This window comes from Haemaphysalis longicornis, unplaced genomic scaffold (genome assembly GCF_048455015.1).
Source record: "Haemaphysalis longicornis isolate Haplotype H1 unplaced genomic scaffold, Haemaphysalis longicornis Haplotype H1 scaffold_13, whole genome shotgun sequence".
NCBI classification, from domain to species: Eukaryota; Metazoa; Arthropoda; class Arachnida; order Ixodida; family Ixodidae; genus Haemaphysalis; species Haemaphysalis longicornis.
Genome location: NW_027526233.1, coordinates 11,683,340 through 11,708,796, shown reverse-complemented (window position 1 = coordinate 11,708,796; position 25,457 = coordinate 11,683,340).

Sequence of the window (25,457 nt, the reverse complement as noted above, 5' to 3'; positions counted from 1 at the left end):
CTACCACTTATGCGCTTTGCTCGACCAGTTAAACCGCTGTCCTTGTCGTACAGCGCCACCACTGATGTGTGAATACTCAGGTGTGCCCGAATCAAGGAATCCAGGATAAACCCCGGATGATATCCAGTGTTCGTGCGTGCCTGTTGCATGCATGCATGTGTTTTCATCTGTTCTCGCTTGTACAGTGGGTGAGGGGGGGGGGAGGGGGCTAAAATTTGCACACTTATGTTCTATTACCCTTTGCAGGCATTCTTAAGACATGAGGTGAGGCACATGCAGGGGATGGCAGGGATCCTGGTTTGTTTACTCTACGAAAGCTTTTTGGTCATGTTTCATAAAAAAAATACCCACCACGAATTCAAAGTGGAAGGCGTTCCGCTATTAAGCTTGCGGTTGTGTTTCTACACCTTTGTTGAGTTACGGTTCCGATGTTGACGCGCACGACTTCTATGAAGAGATTTTAGATTGGCGAATGTTGCTTCAAAGTCGGGTTGACCAGCCAGTGTCAACACCTGAAGAACTTCCGAAATTTGTCGTACGGTATGGAACTGATAGCGTATTTCGCAAACTTCGCGTCACCATTCAGATATTGTTAGCCATAGCAATTTTTGTCGAAGGTTGCGAGACGTCCTTCAGCAAGCTAAAATTGACACTGCCATATTGGTCGGCCACAATGATCCAGAAGAGGCTTTCCTTGCGATAATACGCCCGCTGGCAAAAAATAACCTATTTACAGGTACAGATAGGCAGCTGTCTCTCGGAGGAAGGCAAGAATATGATCTTGCTTTGGTGAGCATGGAAAGAGAAGAAACCGAAAAAAAAAACTTTATGACATAAAACGTTTTGTTTCTTGTAAACCAAGAAAATTGCTGGTGTAGCTTTAAATAAATTGGTTATTAATGACGAAATTATTTAATGAAGCGTTTCAAACAAAAAAACGTGTTTTTCTTAATAAGAGGCAATACTCTCGGACCAAAAGACAACAGGGATTGCCGGAACGTGTTTCTGAACGCATCATTATCACTGATAAAAATGTGGACGTAGTATTCTGATTTCAAGTACGCAATAAACACTCTTTGGCAACGGATTTCATGGGAATGAACAAAAAATGATAAGAGCTGTCTACATGCCGACATGGTCGTTATATTCTGTGTGGTATTGTACGTAATTTATGAGCTCCACCTAGTTCGTGCCAAAAAAGGCGAAAACAGGCGAATGGCAACGTAAATTTCTTCTTTCGCTATCACGGATGCGTTCAGGCGGCTATAAAATAGGCAGTTTTCATTAAAGATCGTTCTCCCTCTAACTCTCTCTAAGATAGCTATAGTCAACTACAATCAATCGTGAAATCGCTCAAAATTCGCTTTCCAAAATCAGCCAGGTGGCCTTCTTTGCATTTACATTAATACAAAAAATTCAGGAAAGCTTGCACTCATGCGGAAGACTTGAATGGCGAAGCTGTTGTAGGTGAACATTGCGGGACACATAGTTAAGTTTCAGTATCATTGTTTTTTTTTTTGCATAGATGCGGATGCGGTACTAGTGATCGTCATCATAGGCTTCGAAGAAGTCGTGTAAGTTCTTGGAGAGTTGTGGATGCAAAGTCATCTACAGCATTGTAAACTTCCGCCAGCTTCACTGGCGAAGCTTGCATTAAACAGCGGAAGGCTTGAACCATAGGAAAGCTGCAGGATTTCTTTCTACGTGAGCACTGAAAGACACGTCTCCATATATTTGTAGAAGTTGGAAATTCTACAACTTCTACAACATCTGTTTTATAATTAAAATATCATATGCATAATTACGATCCCTATCACCATGACAAACGCGCAAATATATTTGGCCTCGGCGCCGTCCCATCTAGTTACGCCACTGGACAGACAGGTTGCTCAATGGCGCAGTAATACGCGTGAAAGGCTTGCTGGTGTCGGAGTGGGAGCGTCGGGTCATTTGTGGGCGTTCTCGGTGGCTTTCGACGTCGGCAACACCACCTCCAGGTGTTGCCGTATTTAGTTTTCCCGGGGAGGCAGAGCGAAAGGCTTTCTCAGCGATACGGGCGTAGTTGGGAGATTGGGCGACGGTGAACGGGGTCCACAAGGAACGACCTGGAGCGGCGGCGTTGAGTGTCGAAGGTATTCTTCTATTTCGCGGGGTGTCTGGCCATAAAATGCGCACGGGTCACTTGGACGGAACCCGGGAAGTCCAAACTCACGGTAGGGACAGCAGCGAAAGGTATGGTCTGGCCCCCACAGTGGAAGAAGAGCGGTCTTCCATCTAGTGTTCGCCAGACATCCATCTTTCGGGAGCGAAGGTGCTGTGGACCCGGAGGTGCAATAGTCGGCGACACAACGGAAACACGCCATTGCGGTGGGTTTGAGTGTGTAGCGGCGACTTGTACAAGCTTTGTTCGAGCGCTTGTTGGAGCGCTTGTTCGAGCCTTCCTCTCTATTTCTGTGCACTTGGTAACCTAATACGTAGTTTAGCAATAATTGCAACATTGCAGTGTTTGGGACGGGGTGGTAAGGCAGAAGTCATCAATAAACAGAGATCGTCAGTGCAACTCTATGGGACCTCGTTGTGCAAACACGCCTTGTTTGATCTTTCCATAACAATCGCATTATAAAGTACGACAAGGGTAGCGTGGCTTTCATGCAGCATGTAATTTTAATCACCGCCAGAGTGCCACTATCGCGTCTTTTGCAGATTCTAGAGACAGCATCTCCCCTCCGTGTTTCAGTTTTTCTCTAACAGTGCGAAGTGCCTCGACATTTTTTTCTTTTACACGGAGTCTTTTCCCAGGTACATCCAAGTATAAAAAGGCCTGTTATTATGAAGCCTATTACGAATTGGTTAAGAGTGTGTTCGACGGACCTAAAATATTACGGCCGTCGTTCCTATGTCGCTTCCTTGCAAATTAATCTCCGGACTCGGCGAGCACGGTACGGCTTCGCACCCCGGCATGCCGATAGTGTAAGTCATCTAATGTATTCCGTTTCACGTGCAAATAGGCATGGCGTGGTATTCGAAACTGCCTTTTCTTCGCTTTGCCCCCAGGGAATACAAACTAACAGACGTTAACGGCGCCTTTCCACTATTATATAGACTGATATTGCCGCAATAAGGGAAGGCTTGCGGACGTTCTAGGAATCATTGCGTTCTGCGATTCCTATATGTCTAAGCAATAGTTGTTCTTGGTGTACTGTCCCAAGCCCCTTCATTTTCTTTATTCTTACCGTTTGAGTTTATTTTCTCCTTTTCGCCAGATAGACCTATTCCGCCATTAACCTCATAATGCATTTTCTTTTGCTTAGCAATTACTATTTTAGCACGTTGAAACACTGGTATCGAACATGCCATCTAACCTATTGTCGAACGGCTGAAGTTGTATGTGTAGGAACAAAGATCTTGAGGCGGGAAACGGTGGTATTGAATACGAATTGAGTTTTTAACCGAAGATTTCTGGTCCTTGCTGAAGGCGTTGCACGCCAGTAGGCGCTGCAGCAAAGCCAACTTTCACTGATGACGATGACGATGATGGTTCATGAAGTGAAAGAAAAAATTTCACTATCTTCCCGTAGGGGAACCATGAGTAGTATGCGAAGCCGCCATGGGGTCGACTCAAGTTCCCATTAGTTTTCATAAAAGTTCGATCGCGGCGTTGCGGGAGGAGAATGAGGGGAGCGGAGCGCGCGCGCGCGCGCGCGATATATACCGCGTAGCTACAGTGGCGCCCACAGCGGAGTATGCAGCGGCTACCGTCGCGTCTCTAACCCTAAGCTGATTTGCACTATCGCGCGTGGAGCCGCAGGTGTTGCCATTCTTTGCGCGATTCCGGAGAGGAGAGGATCTTTGGAGAGGAGAGGAGGAGTGCCGGAGGGGAGAGGAGGAATGCCTGGCAAACTACTCAGGGTTCCCCTACGGGAATATGACGATGGTGGTTGAACGCAAAGCTATCTCGTGATGGATTCTTTTGTTGGCCAGTCTCTAGGAGCATCCTGCCACAATCATCATCAGTGGTGCCTGGCCAGGCATGCGCCGTGGGGGATCGGGCGGCGGACAACAACATGGGAGGGAGGGACACAGCCTCAAGCATGAGATGCTTCGCATCTCAAAAACACTTCCCATGGTTGGAATCGAACTCCTGTCCCTCGAGTTATATAGCAGGTGTCAATACGATTGCTTCCTTTCGTTTTTTTTACCTTATTGCATTGAAGACTAGGCGAAAGAGCTTTAAAGGCACACCCTAACTGCAACAACAGTAGGTTCCTGACACATATTTTAGAAGCCCGGCAGGCACACAAACGCCTCAAGATGCAACCAATCCGGCGGCTGCGATTGCGCCGCATGGACACTGTGGCTGTAGCTCAGTAAAACTCAGACGACGAACGAAAAATCTATCACGACAAAGTTTCCCGTTTAACCAGCGGTGCATGATTTTACCAAAACATGCATATTTTAACTTTTTTTGCAGCCATTAGTCTACCGCTTCCACTCTCCCGCACCCTGGCAAAGGAATAAAATGTTTAGCACGGTTTTATACGTCTCCTAATTTCTGCACTTTATCCGCAAAGATAGTCAAAAAGTACAACCAAGCATCGCCTTGTTGAAAATGGATTCTTTTATGGGCTTTTCAAAAATTCCAATTAAGGCTTGATTTTTGTGGCTAATTCGACAATTTACAGGTGACGTTTCCTTCTGAGGACCTGGCAACCCTGGTCACTACAGCAAGTAGACATCATGGCTGCTAAGGGCGCCCGCAGATTCAATGGAGTAGTATAAAATCTATGTACTAGTAGCCCCTCGTTTGAAGATACTGATGCAGATTAGTTGGTATTGGTGAAGTTTGATACAATGCTAATTGTACACCCAAAGCACAGCGCATGTCCAGAGACATCAGCTCCTTGCCTAGAGTAACATGGCAAGCAAACCGACGATTCGGGTAACGATGAACGGACCCACCCCAAATCACATCACCACAGCCCGCAGTCACCACAGAAACTAGTGTACAGTGAACCCGATTGCGACGTCGAAAATGCGCCGAAGCGGATAAGCGCCTTGGCATGGAGTAACAAATATGAGTAATGCACTACCACGTTACATTCGAGTTACCCAACACGGTGCTGAATGAATGGTGCTGGGTGAAAGACGAAAAACACAAGTTCGAAAATCCGCCTTTTCTTGGAATGCCAATAATATGGGTGAGGTCCAAGTTGAGGGGGACAATATATTGTTACAAGACGACGACGAGCACGCGATCAACGAGGAAGAAGAAGCCGGGCAAGCTCGCAGCCAGCGCTGGTTCTGCCTCATGGCCGACATCTTGTAAATAGTGAAAATACATCGTTCGCCCATCTCACGGTTCCCTGTCCTTTGTCCTGCCACCAGGTAACATTTGGTGGAGTGTGCTGGAGGATGATCTCCATCCTGGCCACCAGCAGCGCGCCGTCTTAGCTCCTGAAGCGATCTTCTCCAGGCTCTTGGACGGTCGCCGCACGTCCAGACACTGTGCGCGCTGACGCTATGCGCAGTGACAGAAATGCTGACACAGCATAAACAGACAGTACACGTGCCACCATAGCTTACGTGAACACCAGCGAACTTCCGTCTTTATGCTCAGAAAACCAAGAACTGGCCATTCATTTTAATGCCCGAAGCATCAGAAAACATTTCGATGAATTTCAGTGCCTCCTAAGCACGAGTAGACACCCAATCGCAATAATTTGTATATCAGAAACGTGGCTCAGCACCGCTGATAAGAACCTTTATTGTTTTCCATCATACTCATCAGAATATTGCCACCGAGACACATCCAATGACGGCGGGGCTGCCATTTTTATTCATTCTAGCTTGAAGTACAAACGCAGACTTGATCTTGATTTGAATGTCACAGACTGTGAATCAGTCTGGGTAGAAATTGACAAATCAACGTTTGGTAACTTTAGCAAAAACACCTTATTTGGCTGCATTTATCGATCCCCTAGTTCCTCTATTCAAAAGTTCTGCTCCGCTTTTGACAAAGTGCTGCACTTAGTAACTGATGAGAACAAAAACGTTGTAGTACTAGGAGACATAAACATAAACCTTCTCGATGACTGCTCAAGTGTAAACGAATACTCAAACTGCTATCAAGGCCACGGCCTTGAAACACTATTGAGCATTCCAACACGATGTTCCGATCAAGGCACAAGCACCCTCATTGATCATGCGTTAACCAACATTTTAACTCCTCCAGAGGCTTTCGTAATACGGGCGAATATCACAGATCACTATTTGATCGCACTGCGTTTTCACTCGACCAGGCCGGATAAGAACCCTCAATCTCGCCATTCTGTTTTTGACAAAAAACTGTTTGCCGAATTAATAGGAGTCGTCGATTGGTCTCGTGTTACCTTTCTTACAGATCCTAAAAGTGCTTATGCTGAATTTTATTCAATTCTTAAATCCGCAGTAGACCCTTTCACCTCGGTCAGATTATGTCGTAAGAATTACCTGTCGCCGCAAAACGCGTGGGTGACGCACAGTTTACTTAGCAGCATGCGTAAAAAAGAAAACTTGTATCGAAAAATGAAAAGGAAACCATTCAACGCTGTTTTAAAACAACGTTACGAAAAATACTCCAACACCTTGACGTCGCTGCTAAAAGCCGCCAAAAGAAAGTACCTGGAAAAACAGATCTCTGATGCGGGTAATAACGTTTCTAAGCAATGGCGCATACTGAATACTTTTCTGAACAATACAACACCTAAAAGTGAAATAAGCGAAATTCATGAAAACGACAACATATTCGAAGACACCATAGACATCGCGAATGCTTTTAGCACGTCCTTTTCGAAACCACCAAACACCAACACCGGTAATCTCACTGATAACTAGTCTTCTATATATATGGTCGATAGTCTGCCACGTGTTCCGCAATCATTTTTCATGTTCCCTTGCACGCATGTCGAGGTTAGAAGTGCTATTCTTAATATGAAAAATACTAGCAGTAATCTTGATGGTATCAACGCCTTTCACATGAAGGAAGTCGTTGACTGTATAGTAGAACCTTTCACTTATATTGTAAATCTGACTTTCAAAACTGGTGTTTTTCCTGACCAACTAAAGCAAAGTAAAGTGATTCCAATACATAAAAAAGGTGACAAGACACAAATAACAAACTATAGACCAATATCTATACTTCCTTTTTTTAGTAAAGTGTTTGAAAAATTAATCCACCAGCGGCTTTCTAACTATCTCGAGAAATACAGTATTCTGACACAAAGACAATTCGGTTTTCGCGCTGGATATTCGACCACCCTAGCGCTTATAGCACTTACTGATAAATTGAAACGAGAAATAGGCGACGGTAAACTTGTTGGATCGGTTTTCGTTGACCTTACTAAAGCATTTGAATCCATCGATCACCGCATCCTATTCGAAGAACTAGCTTCATATGGCATAGTAGGACCTCCTTTACAGCTTCTTCGTAATTACCTGTTAAATAGAGTATTAGTAGTTAGTGTTTCTGGTGCGATCTCAGCCAGAAGAAACAATTAACGTCGGCGTACCGCAAGGGTCCATATTGGGCTATTTCTAGTCTACATAAACGACCTTCCTACCTGTCTTTCCACCTCCACAGAATGTTTAATGAACGCTGATGATACCACTATCTATACTTCGCATAAATCTATACAGACACTGAAGACCCAATTAACTCGCGATCTCTGTTGTGTAAACAACTGGTGTCATAAAAACAAATTAGTAATCAATCCGTCGAAAACAAAATATGTGGTCTTCAGTTCTCGGAACCAAACAAATACCCTGCAACCGTTATACATTGACATGCACCCTATTTTTCCTTGCAATGAATGCACATTCCTTGGAGTCCAGCTTGACAACCTCCTAAAATTCAATGTCCATACCACCGCACTAAAAAGAAAGATGGCATGTTGCATAAGAGTACTTGTTAAAGCCCGCTACTACTTTCGCCAGCATACCCTGCTTACACTCTACAATGCTTTCATTCACAGCCATCTCAGATATTGCATCGAAGCTTGGGGCCAGACATACCAAGTTCATTTAGATCGAATGAGACATATCCAGAACCAAGCACTTCGCATTATCACTCGTAGCCCATATAATGCCCATGTCACACCTCTGTACAAAGAACTTGCAATTTTCCCTCTAGACAGGCTGATAACTTATACGATAAGTATTACGGCATACCGCCTGTTCAATAACCAAAACCTCCTGTATATAATAGGTAGACAATATCTGTCTAACCCTAATAACACCCGATTTTCGGAACAAAATAATTTTATACTCCCAAAAATAAGGACCAACTATGGAAAGTACACTTTCGAATTTGCCGCGATTAAACAGTGGAGCAACTTGGCGTTCACAATCAAAACTTCCAGATCTCTCAACTCATTTAAGCGCTTGCTGAGTTCTTCACTTCACCCATCATAAAACGTCATGTTCCTCACACCTTACGATATTCTCGACTTTAAAAATTTGTGTGTATGTTTATGTGGCCATGTAATTGAAAACGTTTCTATTACCTGACTAAAATACATAATATCCGATTCTATAGATAGTACACTATACATCGGTACATATAGATAAGTACATTTTTTGTATGTGTGCATAACTACTTGTGTGCTTATATGTGTATTTGGGTTCTCACAAATATTAAGCTGTTAGATTCCATTGCATGTTTTTCGCCCACTCTTAGCATTTCTTCACTCCTGTTTGTTTCTAGCATATTACCATTGCCTCAACATTCATGGCTTAGTATTTTGTTTATCAGGTGTATAATCGTTATGAATTTATTTTTGTTCAGCGGCTGCACCTATTGTTCATCTTCTTATTAATCATCAGGGGTCCCGACTGCAGTGTTCTTCACTATGGGACCCCTGCCTGTATACTGACCATATGTAATTTACTATGTTTGTCTAATAAAATGAAACTGAAACTGAAAAACTGAAACTTGTAAATAGTGAAAATACATCGTTCGCCCATCTCATGGTTCATGTCCTTTGTCCTGCCACCACGTAACACTATTGGCGCAAAATTTGTTCGAGGCGGGACATTCGCTGTAGAAATGTATCAGTTAAAACATGCGCCGTCTAACCACTTCTAGAAACTGCAAACTATTAGCGCGCTTATCCCACTTCCAGTATATGTCACCGTTAGCTGTTTATATTTTCGGTATTCGCAAAAACAGTTCGTCTTGATGATGTCCGCAAAATTCTACTTATAAGCTGCATATACGTTCTCTGTACGCCCTCCTAGTGTGAACACCTAAAACTAGGCGTCAGGGACTCTTGTATCACAAAACTGTGATACCTAGTATTATCTTATGAGGCATTCTAATATCACGAATGGGTTGGGTATTTGTAAGGTTCTTCATTTCCTGGATACCAGAGATTTTGCCTGCTACACTTCGCAGCGAACCCCTTATTGAACTGGCTTTATAGTGCTAGCTATAAAGGTGCGACTGCATGCAAAACGCAGCCTTCCGGATAGACTGTACCAAAGACCTTCCCCTCTCATCTTCTTAAGATACCTCATGCTTCACGAAATGAGTTGGTTTACAATGTGCACCGAAGCCTATCACGTCCGGAGATTGTTGAGAGCAATGCAGCATGGCAAAACTAACAGCAAATGCAAACCCGCCTCATGCCCACCCGCACTTACAACTACAAGGCCACTTACCGTTGTCAGATGGTGGAGGGATTGGCACATGAGTGCCGCACCCCAGGGCTACAGAACCCAGCCAACCATCATCATCCAACTACGCCACTCATGGTAAGCCCCCCCCTATACTTGTAGACACTACAATACTTGGGATGATTGCTTCAAAGTATTCAATTCAAAAAGTGTACAGCCCACGGCTTTTAAGAAAGAAAATCAAGTTTAAAGTTATGTAAGAAAACTGCGATCTTGTTTTGTTAATTCGGAATATTTTTGTAACAAAAAAAGGTGAATGCATGTAAGACGTGCTTCTTTTTTACTACGAGCCTGTAGACCAAGAGAGGAAGTTTTACGCAATACTTTTGGTTTTCAGAAACCAGACGAACGACAAAACCGGTGTAAAGAGAAAATTCTTGTTTGCACATTTGCATAAACCAGAATTGCAACAGTACCAGGGGATAACCTGTGTATTATTCTACAGGCGAGGTACCAGCCAAAATATCCACAAAACCATATGTCTGCACCCTCTGCGTGCTACGTAATCCGCCTATTCTAATAGAGCTGTGTGGCGCGCCCTAGTGGTGGGCTAGGGATTAATCTTCACCACATGGGGATATTTAAGTGCGCCTAAATCCCGACACACGGACCACTTTTCCCAAGTAGTCCGAGATTAACCTCAATCATGTAAGTTGGACAGGCGATAAAGTTACGAAAATACTAGAGAAAACCAATAAGCTTCGAATACAAAGTCATTCCGTTTTTGTCTCTACAATTTCTTGAGGTACATTCGACGAGCGGTTTTTGCTACTCGCTACGAGTGTGGTATTTTTGCTTATTTAGCATAACAACTTTCAGAGAGTTCAATTCAATAAAATTTATTATCCTCTTCTTCATTCCTCTTCTTCAAAGAGGTCAGAAAGTTAAAACAAATGGTCGGCGATACCAGTGAGGTAAAGGGCTGTATTTCAAATATATTGTCTATTTTTATATCCCGCTTACAAGGGCATCCCTCTATCATTTCTATTCGTTATGGTATGCATACAGATGGGTTTACAAATTTACGATAGACGTAATAAAAATGAATACCTTCCTCTACGCTAAAACATAATACAATGTTGCAGAAGTCAGCTTAAGTGTAAACCAGTTTCCGTATATTTTGATATGTTGAAGGAAACCTTTCTGAAACTTTTTACAGCGTGAATTGTCGGTTACACCTTCACTCTGGGGACTGTATCTTCTAATGCCTTCGGGCGCACTTCCTCGATGGCGTACACCTCAGTGCAGCAGTCATAGAGTTAAAACTACTGACTCTGGAGGAAAAGCTGCCCGGCCAGCCCGTGTATGGAAACCGTGCTAAACTCTTGGCAGACACACAGTGTTGCCCGTTGTCTTTTTGCGTACTAGGGTTGGCGGTAGTAGTGGGTATTCACCTAGCAACGAACGAATTCCATCATGGCAGCCTCCGTTGCAGAGAATGCACCGTGACAACTTTGGTGTGTAAAAACGTTGTGTGAAGTTGCTGTGTTAGGTAGCGAACTTTTGTGCCATGCTAACGCATTATATGCATTGTTGAATTCTCCACAACTTAGGAGGGTAGCGCGTACATTAGCGGCTAATTCATACGATCGGAGACGTTGCTTTCGCGGATGTGTCACGTGAGTTCGGCCGTCACTTCGCAGTTGAGCGAACATGTGTTTTCTCGCTCTTCTGCTTCGGTGGGACTTCATTTCGGAGGCCGGTTGTACGCGCGGGTCCTCGCCCCGGAATTGGAAGTTGCCCGGCTTTCGCTCTGCTGGTGTGGGCGGTCGAGTTCTCGCTCCCGACACCCCCCCCCCATCACACTACCCATCGGTCGGTCGCACTCCAATCCAGCGAATTCGGAAGTGGCCGGGACCGCCGCAGACTTCGCTCCTCGTCGCTGCCAGCTCGCCTCCGCACCTCACCGTCCCCTTCGAGGCTTCTCGTCTCCCGGACGCAGCATTACGCCAGCCAACAGTTTTCGTGGTGTGTTGTGGGTGACGGAATCGACCACAGTGGAACTACTCTTCTCTACTCTTTCCTCACCCTTCTAATCTTTACTTTTCTCTCTCCAATCCTATTTCCTCTACTATTCCCGCTTCCGGACTGTCTTAAATGCAGGTTAGGTCGCATGAGAGGTTAAAAACATCCCCAGATCATTTCCTTTCCTTCTTCCTTTAAAAACAAATTACTCCCCACTGATTGCTTTTATTCCCCTTATTTTTTTTCCTGGTTACGTCTCCCGTGTTCGCCCATGCGCTGTTTCTGTGTATATCCTTTTGTGTGCGGTAAAAGAATTCAGTTGGTATCCAGCTCTAGTCATGTGTAGTCTTTTCTTGGTTGTTCCGTCTCTACAGTGCTATTTAACCAGGATGCATCAGTTGATTGTCTTCGCGATCTGTTGAGGTGCTCTTTACAACTGCTTGCTTTTTCTAGCAAATGGAAGTTCGAACTGGACAATGCTTCCAAGAAATGTGTGTAAATGGAAATCAAATGGTATTTGGTACTGCCTTTTATGCTAAACAAACACGCTTTCTGAAATCGTCCAAGTGCCTGGCTACGAGGCCCCTGCAGCACGTGTATCATCTTTTTGTTTTTAATATAAATGCTTTCAGGTCATGGCCCTTGTATTAGCTTAGATTGAATAACCAGGAAATACGCAATCCTAATATTACTATGTTATGTGGATCAAGAAACTCACTCAATAGATTTTTTCTTTTTCTGCGTAAGCATAGATGATTGATCATTGGTTTTTTGCTTACGGGGGTCAGACAAGATTTATTATTAATGTTCCCAGGTTGCATTAGGTTTCAATTATTCTATTTAGTAGCAGCTTAAACAAAATCTCGCAAAAGAAAACCAGAGACTAAAAGGGTACCATGCAAAACATCCAGTCTCATTCTGGGTTGGCGGTAACTGTAGCTTTCAGTACTTACAAACAGAAAGCAGTGCAAGTGTTCATTATTATCACCGCAGGGGTCTTTGCCCTTCAAAATTCTAAATCCCCTTCTCTCAGAATGAGGAAAGAGGAAAATCATGGGGGGAACCGATTGCTCCAGCAAAGCCATGTCAGGTTTAAAGCTTTAAAGCCAATTAGCAGGCAAGGCTAGAAGCCAAAAACCTTTGGGAAGAAAAATGAATTTGAATATAAAAACATTTTTTAGTTGAGAAGAGCAGAAGAACGAAATCAACCAGTACAAATAGAGGCACCATAAATGAAATGAGAGGCAGCATGAACCAAACAAGTGGAATACTAAGAGTTATTTTGACACAAGAGCCTTCCACAAAGGAGCAGCTCCACTTCAGGAAAAATTAAAAATTGTGTACACAATTTACATAAAGTACACAGCAAATAAGTCAAACTTCAGTTGTAGACATTGTGCAGCATAAGCAATAACAGCAATTCTCGTCTTGAAGAAGCAGATGTAAATTGCATATAGGAAAAAACACGCAGAGGTTCTGTAGGGCATTACCAGCGCGTAGCATCCTTCATTTTCCTGCGTATTTTTAAGTTGGTGATTTTCTTGTCCTTGGTGTTGTCTTTGTACTTGCCATTTCCACGCCCTGTTTTTTTTTTTGTCATCATTTCTCTATCCTTTATTTTATACTAGTCCTTTCTTTCCTTTTCAAGCTCCTTACTCTCATTTCTATGGGTAGCGCAGCCAACCGGACATTTCTCATTCTTTTCTTGAGTAACCTTACATGTACTGTTTCTTGCTTTCATTCCACTCGCACACTAGGCTATTTTAAACTCGCTGTTAGCATTACAAACTTCCCTAAAAGCTAATGGGATTACTGGTGGTGAAATAATATTTGATGGCAATTGCTCATAGATGTGGAACCGTTGCATTTTCTGTTTCTTTTTGCTTGTTCTCGCCGCCAAAGAGTAATATACTATATGTGCTGAACGTATGAAAAGTATTGTAGTGATGTATGTGTACAGGAGTTTATTGGGTTCAGCTAGCACAAATAACTCATGTGTCAAACATAACCTGATGAAGAATGAGAGGGCATGTCTCGCAATGTCGAATTTGCCTTTGTTTTGTTGCCGGAATTGCAACACAGAATATGTTCTGTGGTGTTAAGTACATAATACATGGGTGCTGATGGCATTATGGTGCTGTATCTGTTTCACCGGAAATAATGGCCATTATTTTTGGTGAAACAGAATGCTGGTGATTTCAACCTGGATGAGCTGAAACTCATAATCGGCTACAGAATTACTGGCACCCAGCTGTGGTAGTGCAACCTCATCATTGTTACTGTTGCTCTGAGCACGCTGGAATGGAAGCTCGAAAATTTGACAAAGTCTGCCACGGCATCTCTGGGGTCACCTGTTTGACGGCATAAAGAGGAAGGCTGCGCTACGCGTATCGGACTGCGAGGCGCATTCTTTATTATTCCTTCTTTCTAATAGATATATACAACTGAAGAACATCTCCAGGTGGTCCTGGCTGAACCGATACGCGCAGATGCACTTGTCACAAATTAATATATTCAGAGAATAATTTATTTTCGGCAATCTTAATGACTGTACACGCATTACATGTTACGTCTGAATGATCTACACCAGTGAATGATGATTGTTCGATGCTAAGCGGTTTGATTCACCTTCTATATTTAATATTTGGCAGCTGTTTCAACAATAATCACTACGATATAATTGATAAGGCGCAATACCTAATTTATAGGTGCACTCCAATTCATTTACTCGTGAAAGGAGACATATATCTGTGGTCGGCTTCGCCTTGCACAAATACACAACAGGGCCACCGTGGCTTGCGAATGCGTGTGTGTACGTTATCACAAGAGGCTTCGAAGGCGGTTTCCATAGACAGACTGAGATTTCTGGCCAAAACCGCAGGCATTTCTGGCAATACCAGGAGCCAACGGAAGAGGCCGTTCCCTTCGCTAGCGAAGGCGCACAGCGAACGACAATATTTCTTTAACTCCCAACGAGACTGGTGCCCAGACATCAGCACCTACGTTTCGCATGAAGGAATTTTGATTGATTGTGGGGTTTAACGCGCCGACGCAACGCAAACGATGAGGCGCGCCGTAGTGGAGGGCTCCGGATTAATTCTGACCACCTGGGGATCTTTAACGTGCGCCGAAATCTCGTACACACGAGCGTTTTTGCTTGTCGCCTCCATCAGAAAAGCGACCGCCACGGCCGGGAATCGAACCCGCGACCTCGTGCTCAGCAGCGCAACGCCTTAGCCACTGAGCCACCGCGGCGGGTATGAATGAATTTTACTACTCCGCCTACTCTTCTGTGCAGGTATATACGTGGGCCTAATAAGAGCGGAAGTACAAGCAGACGTAAAAAATATAACTTCGCTGATATATCAAGCATCGGTAATGTGTTATTTAAATTTTCATTAGAAGTGCATACAGGTGCAGTATAGGTTATGTTTAAAGATTTTGTATTGTGTGTTTGAGTGATCGAAGGAGCATGCATCAATCGAAAACTTGTACCTTTCTTCTTCTCCTTGTCCTCCTCAAGAAAATCATCTTATTGTGCAACTGAAATATCATTATTGTTACCATTATTTGGCACTTGTTTCATTTCTCTCTCAAACAAAACAGCGTTTAGTGAGAGTATAGGAGCACACGTAATCAAGAACGTAGTTTTATGCTAGACACCGTAAAATCTTTCGGACGCTTGTTTGTTTTTATTTTGCGAATCATGTACACTTAAATGGAGCCGATCTGCCCAGCAATGACTCCCGTAACATGACATGACCGGCTGTTGGCGAGTTGAAATCGGCAGCAGCCACTACCAGGCACGTGGGGAATGGTATCCTTGAAGATAGGCGGCGGCGGCTTTATTCTAATCGTCGGCAATGTGCGGGCTGCAGAACGGGCGCACGGTGGTAGATAAGACAGTTTCCGAAAGCGTCCATGTGACACAGTAGACGACACCATGCTGTGCTAGTGTGAAGATTTATAAATCACATCCACATGACTGACGCTCTTCACAAAATACCGGGACTGAATTTCGCGCCTCAGCCCCAATTTGTTTTGGGTTAATATTTCATTTATCATCAAACATGAATGCGTTGAGAAAACTTATAAAATCATACAATACGTAGAAAATTACCCCTACGTTTAGTTTAGTGCCCTGAATTTGTGCCTGATCTGCAAGAAATTGTTAACGGTATCTTCAACTACCAGTCTGGCAATAACAGCGTGGCAACATGACGGCATCCCTGTTTAGACACTTTTGAGGGCCAGCTTTACCCGCCTGGCACCATGATGTGTTGAGTGCGGGTTCGACTTGCAAATGTAAAACTAGTTATTGTCTCCAAATAGGCAAATGACCATGGCTGGTAGCGCGGTATTTAAACATGCAGGCGCATGACAGAAGCTCCTCCACGGATTTACCCTGTAATGATGATACTTTGCCTTTACATATATAATTCCAACACACACTTTCTTACAGTGACAGATTTCAAAAAAAAAAACAAAAAAAAAACAAAGGAATGAATGGGATACTTCCGTGCAATCATTTACTCCACACGATAAAACCACAGCAGACGAACCAGCACAGTCGTAAAATTGTGTCTTAGGGTGGTAGCGTATATAGGCGGCTAGCAAACACCTAAGCAATCTATGGCAGATCATTGTTGCGAGAAAGAATGTTTTCGCTGCCGTTACAGGCAGCCTATGTATTGTAAATGTGGGCCCAAGATATTACTAATATTTTGCTGATATACACTTCGATCAAAAGAACCATTCATAGTTGTATTAGACAGGCACATTCCTGCGATGAAATCCAAAAACGTAGCTTATACTACATCTGAAAACCGGCGTTCGATTTGAGCAAATACACTATCGTTTACACACTGCGCGAAGGTCACGCATTAAACTATGTTGTTTTGCATTGTTGTCACACTACGCTTTCGGTGCATAGTGTAACAAATTCGGACAGACACAAAAATGTAGTTGGCAGACCGAACGCAAGTGTATACTGATTTTTTACAAGTACACTATCTGCACGCGGATCAAAATCCGCCGAATAGGGTTACAAGGTTGAAATCCAAAGGGATAAACTTTTCGCTGACAAGCACACGCATCAAAGCAGCACCAAGTTGTTTTAAAGGTACTTCCTATTCGTTTTCTGTTTATGTGGGAGAATGTTTCTAGTGTGACGCGTTTTCTTTCCGTTTCTTGAGAAACTTGCGGTATGCTTATATTTATGATTGATGAATTCCGTGATAGATCGTGCAATGAGGGGAAGGTTAAAAGCCGTCATCGGAGAAAAGACAAACCCATGTATCCCTTCATTTAACCACGACAATGGTTGAACGCGGATCTTCCTGATGATGGACTGTTTGCTAGCCAAGGCCGCACTGAAAGTATGGGTGCTACTCTGGAGATACGCGCTCTTTTAAAGAATACCAACAGCTATTCTCGGCTGTGCACCCCGTAAAACTAACCTTCGCGTGTGAGGTGTACGCGTCAAACGTTACCTGCTGTTTTGCGTTTAGGGAGTATTTCTTTGAGTTGGTGCTTGTTTAGGGCCTAAACTCGAAATTTTGATGTCAGGCCTAACGTAATAAACGTCCAAATCAGATATACGCCGACTTCATAACGCGAGGGACTCAGATTCAATCCGCCCCATTTTTTTTCTTAGGACACTAAACCTGCGCTTTAAAAAATTTACGTTAAGTAAAGAGAACGTGTTTGAACAGCCACCGAATCCTCGTGTAGTTGTGACGTCTTGTCCGCCGTATGCATCGCAGAGCTCGTGGGAGCTCCATCATTGTCTTTGTCAAAGTTCCGACAACGTAGCACCCAACGAGCCTTAGTGAAATTGGTATAGACCTATTCACACCTCCTCTGATCGAGTCCTGGCGCTTCTGTTTCGTCCCTGTTGCATTGATCCCCAGTCGGTGTCGGAGTTTATCCTTTCTCCGCTTTTGCGTTTCCTTGCTTCTAGACTTCGCCTTCCAGGTTTCCTTCGGCAGATGTTTCTTCACAATGATTACAGTAGTTGTTAACCAATAAGCATAACATTTTAGGTAGTTTAGAGTGCGCACTAACTTTAGATGTTCTTTTTTTAATATTTCGGGGTGAAAATTACTGTTTGAACATCGAGTGCTTCATTCGTGTAAAGTGTTAACTGTCGCAGCACAATATGTCTTCCGGGTTAATAAAGTTTTAAAGGGGCCCTGAAAGGCATTTTGAGCACACTAAATGAACTAGCGCAACCGTTAGATTGGGTCGTCAACGTCCTCTGTGCCAAGTATTACTCCTTTACGCGCAGCGGAAAGCTCACACTTTTGTTGCAAAGTTTGTCGTTTTTTTCTCACCCTTCCCTTCGTGTTTTTGGACGCCGCCATCTTCACATGTCTACATCATCGATTCCCAGATGTTCGTCATGAGCTAGACATCCTGCTATTGGACGGCTTTTTCGCGCACTTCCGGCAAAGAGATGAGTCGTCTGCTCAGCGTCGGCTCGCCGGCTGATCTGCCAGCGGAGTGCCGGAGGGCTTGGGCATTTTACGACAAACGAAACAAGTTTAAAACAAACGCTTAACCGTTTGTATTGAATGCAACACGGCCATAACACGACATGGATATTCTGTTACCTGAGTACGTTCCATAAAGAAAGCGTTGAAGCCCCGTGGCACTTCTTTCGTGCAATCCCAGAGAACGCCCTGAGCCGAATGCCCGGGTTTGACGCATACATTTTATTCAACTTCAAAACAATCCAGAGATGCGTTTCTAACGAACACAACGTCACAACATGCGTTGAAAGTCTGAACCACGATTGACAGAGGATGGGTTGCCTCCTGCCCGTCGTAAATTCGGTACTCACCTCGCGCGCGCTTTGCGGGGACGAACAGCAAGTCACTTAACTCTGGCGCATAAGCCTATGGCTTTTAGCATCGCACACTGCACATACCCCATGCGAGGTTGAGTCGTACGTCGCTCGAGAAAGATAATCCAGACCATGGGAAGCACTATCCACCCGCAGAAGCACAACGTCGCATTTCATCGTGAAACAAAGGCGTCCACAACACACACACCATCGCCTCCTGTAATGCCAAACGCATCTCGCACTTCCAAATGAGAGTGATGCCGCGAGGTGGGGCCCCAAGCTGAACCGGGATCACGCAACCGTAACTGACATTTAGGGTCTATTCGTTTCACCTGCACCGCGTGAACCAGTTCAGGCGGTGCCGCACTTCGCCGTTCGTTTCAGCGGTGCAGCTCACGGCACCTGAACCGCGCCGTTCGATTCACCGGTGGTGCCGACGGGTGCAGGACGGGTTCATGGCTTTGCCTGCACTCCCTGCCGAGGAGGTGCAGAAGCAGACGAAAAATGTGCAGGTCTGGTTCCGCCGATGGCGGAACCCGCTTTGCACCGCTGTGAACTGGTTCAAGAGGTGCAGGCTGAATCGAATAGACCCTTAGTGGTTTGTGCCTTGTTGCCAGGGCAACCGATGTTTGATATTGTCAAAGAAATGGTGCTCGCTCCAGCGCTAGAAAGCTCAGAGCCGCGACGGAGCATGTTTTCCCAACGTTGCCGCTCTCCACCACGCGTCGCCCCAAGCTGAACTGGCGTTTCGTGCACGGGTTCTGTATGGGTTTATATGACTTTTTCACATGCCGCCGGCAGGAATTACCACCGCCGCAAAATAAGACCCGGCACCAGCGGGGCCACATCTGATACGGCGCTTTTTGGATAAACAGTGCGCGGTGCATCAAGGGAACGAGCGCACGACCCTCCCCGTGCGGCTGCGAGTTCGCCGCCGATAAAAAGTCATGTGCCGCCAGCAACGTACACCGCGAAAGGGCAAGGCCAGGCCGCCGCATACATGCGGCCAGATTTTTCGTTCGCTTTTCCAGCCTTCAGCGGAGTGCGAGATTCATGGTGTCAACAAAGCTTGCCCGTAGCAGACGACAGTCGGGGCAGCGCAATAGCGGAAGTACGTCACCGCTGCGGAGCGCAGCATCATGGGAGGCAAGGCTCGCGCGCCGTGAACAGCGGAGAGTAAGTCGAAAGGAGGAGGAAACGCGGAGCGACGATAATGCGCGGTTTTTGATTTACGATTTCTCAGCTAATACTCATCGCTTTAACAAAATTCTTGCTGGAGGAGATTGCAAATACATTGCTTTATTTGGGTACATGTACATCCATGCATCGGCGGAAGGTATTTCAGGACCCCTTTAAACCATGGCGTTCTATCTTTCATTTGAGCGTCCACCTTTTAACGGTTTTGTTATGGACTGTACCGGTGTGGGAAAATGTTCCGGAGTTAATACTCCAGAGTGGGAAATCTTCGCGAATACTTCCACACTTTCGTCATCTCGGAATGTAATGGGAATGAAATTTTCCTAAATTTTTGAGTGCTAATTTAGCGGTGGTCGTTCGCAATTCCTGCACCTCGTAGGTAGCACCCTGTTTAGGGTGTTTACGGATGACGAAATAGAGGGCAAGAAAATTTTGCATAGTACCCACGTAGCCACAGCGCCAGTGTTCTCTGTCAGGTCGTTGTCCTTCGCTGGCACCTGCCGTCTTGTTCAGAAGCTTGTGCTTGCAATTAGGATGCTCCTTCATACGCTGAATGCTGAGCAGTGTTTCCTATTATGTCTATTAATCCCCTGCACCCATTCTTCTATTCTTGTTAACAAGCTGTATTTCACCAAAAATGTTAGTATAGATCACAGCATGTTCGCTATAGTGGAAACACTTGGCGCCTACGGACCCAGTAAAGTGTGCGCGAGAAAGCGGCAGAGAGAGAGTTGCAAGACAATTGTCCGAAGTGGCCGCGAATTGGCCAAGCTTGCAATAATGGAGCATGTCTGGCGAAGCAGCAGAGCGTGGGACCGACCCAGCTCCTCTCCACACTCAAAGCAAATCCCAAGAGATCGGGGGCAGTAGGACAACAGCAGTCGAAAGCCGTTTTAGCAGGCACTGTAAAACAAAGACCATAAAAGTGTGCGCAGTGTTTTATTAATTAGCAGTTCTCATACCTTTCGTAGTCGTCTTCCGACGGCACAGAAGGCGTAGAGCCTATATCTTTGTAGAGCCTATCTTCGACTGGGCAGTCCTTCATTTCTACGTCAGCTGGTGCGGTGGTCGTCTCCACGTGTGAATTGTGAAGGCATGGTTGATAGCTTCGTCGTCATCGTCTTTGGCGTGGTGCACCCTCGGTGCACCGGTCGCTATTGAAGAAACAACAAACTCGCGACTTACTCACTTCTTGCATCAGAAGAACATTATAGTACAAATTCAATGTGGCTTTCAAAAGAAAAAATCCACCTCAATGGCCTTACTGAATATTAGAGATATAATAAGTGACAACATAGAAAATAAACTATTTACGGTTGGGTTATTTCTTTACTTCAAAAAAGCCTTTCACTCTGTCAAGCATGACATTTTATTGATCAAACAATCCAGATACGGTGTAATGGTAATTACCTTAGACATCTTGAGAAGTTAGCTAGAAAACCGCATGCTACACAGTAAAATTGGCAATGCGACATTTCACTTCGGCGAAATCACATGTGGAGTTCCGCAAGGGTCGATTGTAGGCGCTCTACTCATCATTATATACACTAATGACATAGTAAACATACTTCTAACACCAGGCAATATTCTGTATGCTGACGACACCAATGCATTTTTCTCTGGACCAGGTATTGACGCCCTTAAGTCGCAAGCCAATCACTGGCTAGAAAATCTGTCTAGTTGGCTAAGCGCAAGCAGATTAAACTTAAACGCCAAAAAACTAAGTATATGGTATTTAGGCCCCGTAATAAAACTTATAGCAGCGAAAAGATTATTAGCTTTCACGGACAACATATTGATGGCGTTACATCACACAAATTTCTCGGTGTCTTCATTCATGAATATTTAGACTGGTCCCTTCACATCAACCACTTACGAAACAGCATTGTCCGAGCAGTTGGCATGCTCTCTACGTTGCGTGTACGGTTAAAGAAGCAAAATCACTACGCAACAATACACTCGCATCTTCACTACTGCCTTCTTATATGGGGGACAACGGCAAAAACAAACCTCAGCTATCTTTATTTGTTACAAAAAAGATCTCTCCGTTTAATTGAACTGTGGCCCATTCGTTCACATTCAGCACAACTTGTCCTAAAACATGAACTGTTAACAATTAACTATATCCTACTGAAAAAAAGCTACGGTCACGTACCACGACGTTAAATGCAGCCCTGCTGATTTTTCAAGAAGATTTTCCGAGAAAGACCACAGCCACAATTTACGGCATATCACGTACAAGAAAGATAAGCTTCGCACTAACCACAGTGCACAAAAGTTGACATACCAAATTCTAGATATCCTAAATGAACACCCCACTGTAGCCACTATTATTAAGGAACGCCCCTCGATTCATGTATTTAAAAGAAAGATTCATGCCTACCTTTTACAAATCCAAAACTTAATCCCCAAACTCTTAATTTTTTTTCCCATTCCATGCAACTCAAGCTTACTGGATTTGTTTCTTCTTACTTATACTGCAACTGTGTATGAGATATTCATTTAAATTTTTACATGTGATACGTGTGTATAAGATACTCATTCAATTTTTTACGTATCAATCTTCAATGTGCTTATGTTCAGGGTCCAATGATATAACATTTGTATTTCTCAATTGCGATGTATCTTTTCTTTTTTTTTACTTTTCTTTTCTTTCTTACCCAACGAATGTTCATGTACGACTGGTGATTTATGCGTGTGTCATCGGGTGAATCGGCACTTTGTCGGGCCTTCTGTGCCTTTACGCCGGTCCCCCAAGGCAACTTGTATCTTTCTTGTTGTCTGAAATAAATTTCTATGTATATACACGACGACTACGATGGAGGGGAGAACTGTTCATATGCAGTAAGGCAGCGGGCAAGCCTACACGACATTGTTGCGGTCGTAGCGAGTGACGCGCTCACGTGCGCGGCATATCGCGTTTCCTAAAACCACTGGAGAACGTCGTACTTGCCGCCTCGCGCGGGGAGGGCGGCCGCTCGTCGCGAGGTACCTGTTCACGTGCGCTCGCGGTTTCTGTGTATGGCAGACCGATGAGTGAGCCTGAAATGCTCTGCTATTAAAAATTTTCAATGTGAGTTATTTCTCCATCATCCGTTTTTTTACATACCCTGATTTTAAACTACGTTTAGTAGTTGAGTACAGCGCTGTCAAACCGGTGAAGCATGAAATCATCTTCATACTGTTATAAAAAGACTCGTTTCGTCAGATTAGTTGAAATCCAAGTTTTGCTTATTTTCCTCAGGCCATCACCGCATAACTGCTCATATTGATTATTTCGTTTTGGCAATTCAGAAAAGTATGGAGCCTCTGCACATTTTGTAATTGCTCTTATGATTTAAAATAGAGCGCGACTTGTACAACGACACTAAAGAAGAACGACGGGACAAGCGCATGTCCCTTTGTTCTTCTTTAGTGCCGTTGTCCAAGTCGCGCTCTATTTTTCAATCATAATGCGCCAACTTGCCCAACAATTATCGATAATGTGTCTGTACAGGAATACTGCATTGATACCCCATGACCACATTTTTCGGTTTGTCTCACTACATGAACAGCCAAAGTTCATTTCTTCTAATTACTGGAACTATGATATTGCCGCGAAGCATGCATTGTATTTATTTGTGTTTAGCTTTCAACCGCCCGCTGCTCCGGTCTGTGTTATCTCTGTGCCAAGATAAGCCCGTGTTCCATTCTCTTTTTCTGTGCCGCATGTGTTATCTGTTCTGATAGGGAGAGCATTCCGATCTAACGTGAACAGCCTAGAATAATCTTCTTGGATCTACAATGTTCTAGAAGTGAATCGACGTTTCCAGAACCGCGCGCGCCGAAAGACAAAAAGCCTGCAGAGCAGACGCCAGGGTATTCGACTCGCCGTAGCTCGCATGCCTACTGCGCTTTGTTGACTGCTGCTTCGACGCCTCTGTATTATTTGAGTTGTTAGGGGGCACAAGTTCGCTCCAATAAACGTGTTTTCCTCGAAGACAACTGCGTCATCTGTCTTCGTGACATCTGGTGGAGGTGCGGGGTACAGGAACCCTAAGGCATCGTCAAGCCGCCAACCCAGTCCAACAAGAGGCCACATCGTGACGCCAAGTGGAACGTGCACATCGCGCGTCACCATAGACGGCACGACGTACCCAGCGGCGTTCGTAATTTTGACTAACTGCTCTCGCGACGTAATTCTCAGAATGGACTTTTTGACGGACAACGGAGCAATAATCGATCTGCAGACAAAGTCGATAACGTTTTCCTCTGATCACTCCATGACGCTGGATTCGAACCTCGCACACCGTGCCGCTGTAAGGATCGTCGATGATCGCGTCACCCTGCGACCCCGCGCAAGCTTGACGGTCACCGTGTACTGTGAAGGTGCTACTCCGGACGTCGACGCTATCGTGGAGAGTGACCAAAGGTTGCTTCTCGACCGCGGTGTGTCTGTCGCAAGAGGCATTGCGTGGTTTAAGCAGCGCCAATACCACGTTTTGGTCATCAATTTCACCGAGGAGTACCAGCATTTAAAGACGGGCGCTTCAATTGCGTTCCTCGAAGAAACGAAATAAGCAAGTGACGTGATCGCCGTGGCCGACTTTGAACGCGCACCCGACGATACCTTCAAGCTTCCGCATACCTTCGACGTGAATCCGGCGCTACCGCAAGGAGAAAGGAACAAAGGTTTGGCTTTGCTGCGTCACCACACCGAGTGTTTTTCGTCGAATGCAAAGTTACGTCAGACACCTCTGACGAAGCACCGGATAATAACGGAGGATGGAGCCCGACCTACCCGTCAGTCACCGTACCGCGTCTCTTCGCACGAGCGCGAAGCCATCCGGACTCAAGTCGACGACATGCTCAACGACGACATTATACAGCCTTCGAAAAGTCCGAGGGCTGCGCCGGTCGTACTCGTGAAGAAAAAAGACCGCACACTTAGGTTCTGCGTTGACTACCGGCGATTGAACAAAATCACCAAAAAGGACGTGTACCCCCTGCCACGAATCGACGACATCCTCGACCACCTCTGCCACGCGAAGTTTTTCTCATCGATGGATCTGAAGACCGGCTACCGGCAAATTGAAGTGGACGAGAGAGATCGAGAGAAGACTGCATTCATAACCCCGGACGGCCTACACGAGTTCGAGGCTATGCAGTTTGGGCTATGCACGGCACCAGCAACGTTCCAAGGAGTCATGGACACTGTGGTAGCTGGCCTGAAGTGGCACACCTGCCTCGTCTCGACGACGTTGTGGTATTTTCCCGGACTTTCGACGAACACCTTGCAAGGTTGCAGTCTACTCGAGGCCATCCGTACGTCGGGGTTAACGATGATGCCTGAAAAGTGCCTCTTCGCGTACGAGGAACTCAAGTTTTTCGGCCATGTCATCAACGCCGTGTGAGTCCTGCCTGAACCGGCGAAAACTTCAGCCATAGCGAACTTCCCAAGGTCGAAAGATAAGAAGGGCGTGCGGAGATTTGTCAGACTGTGCGCATACTGCCGTCGCTTCGTCGCACACTTCGCACGCATTGCACAGCCACTCACATGCTTGACGAAAGATAGCACGCCTTTCAGCCAGGAAAGTGCCCAAGAGGAAGCGTTCTGCGAACTGCAAAAACGCCTGCAGAGCCCGCCCATGCTCTCTCATTTAGACGAAAACGCCGAAACGGAAATTCACCCGGATGTCAGTGATGTAGGCTTGGGTGCCGTCCTCGTACAAAAGCAAAGCGGGTACCAGAAAGTAAT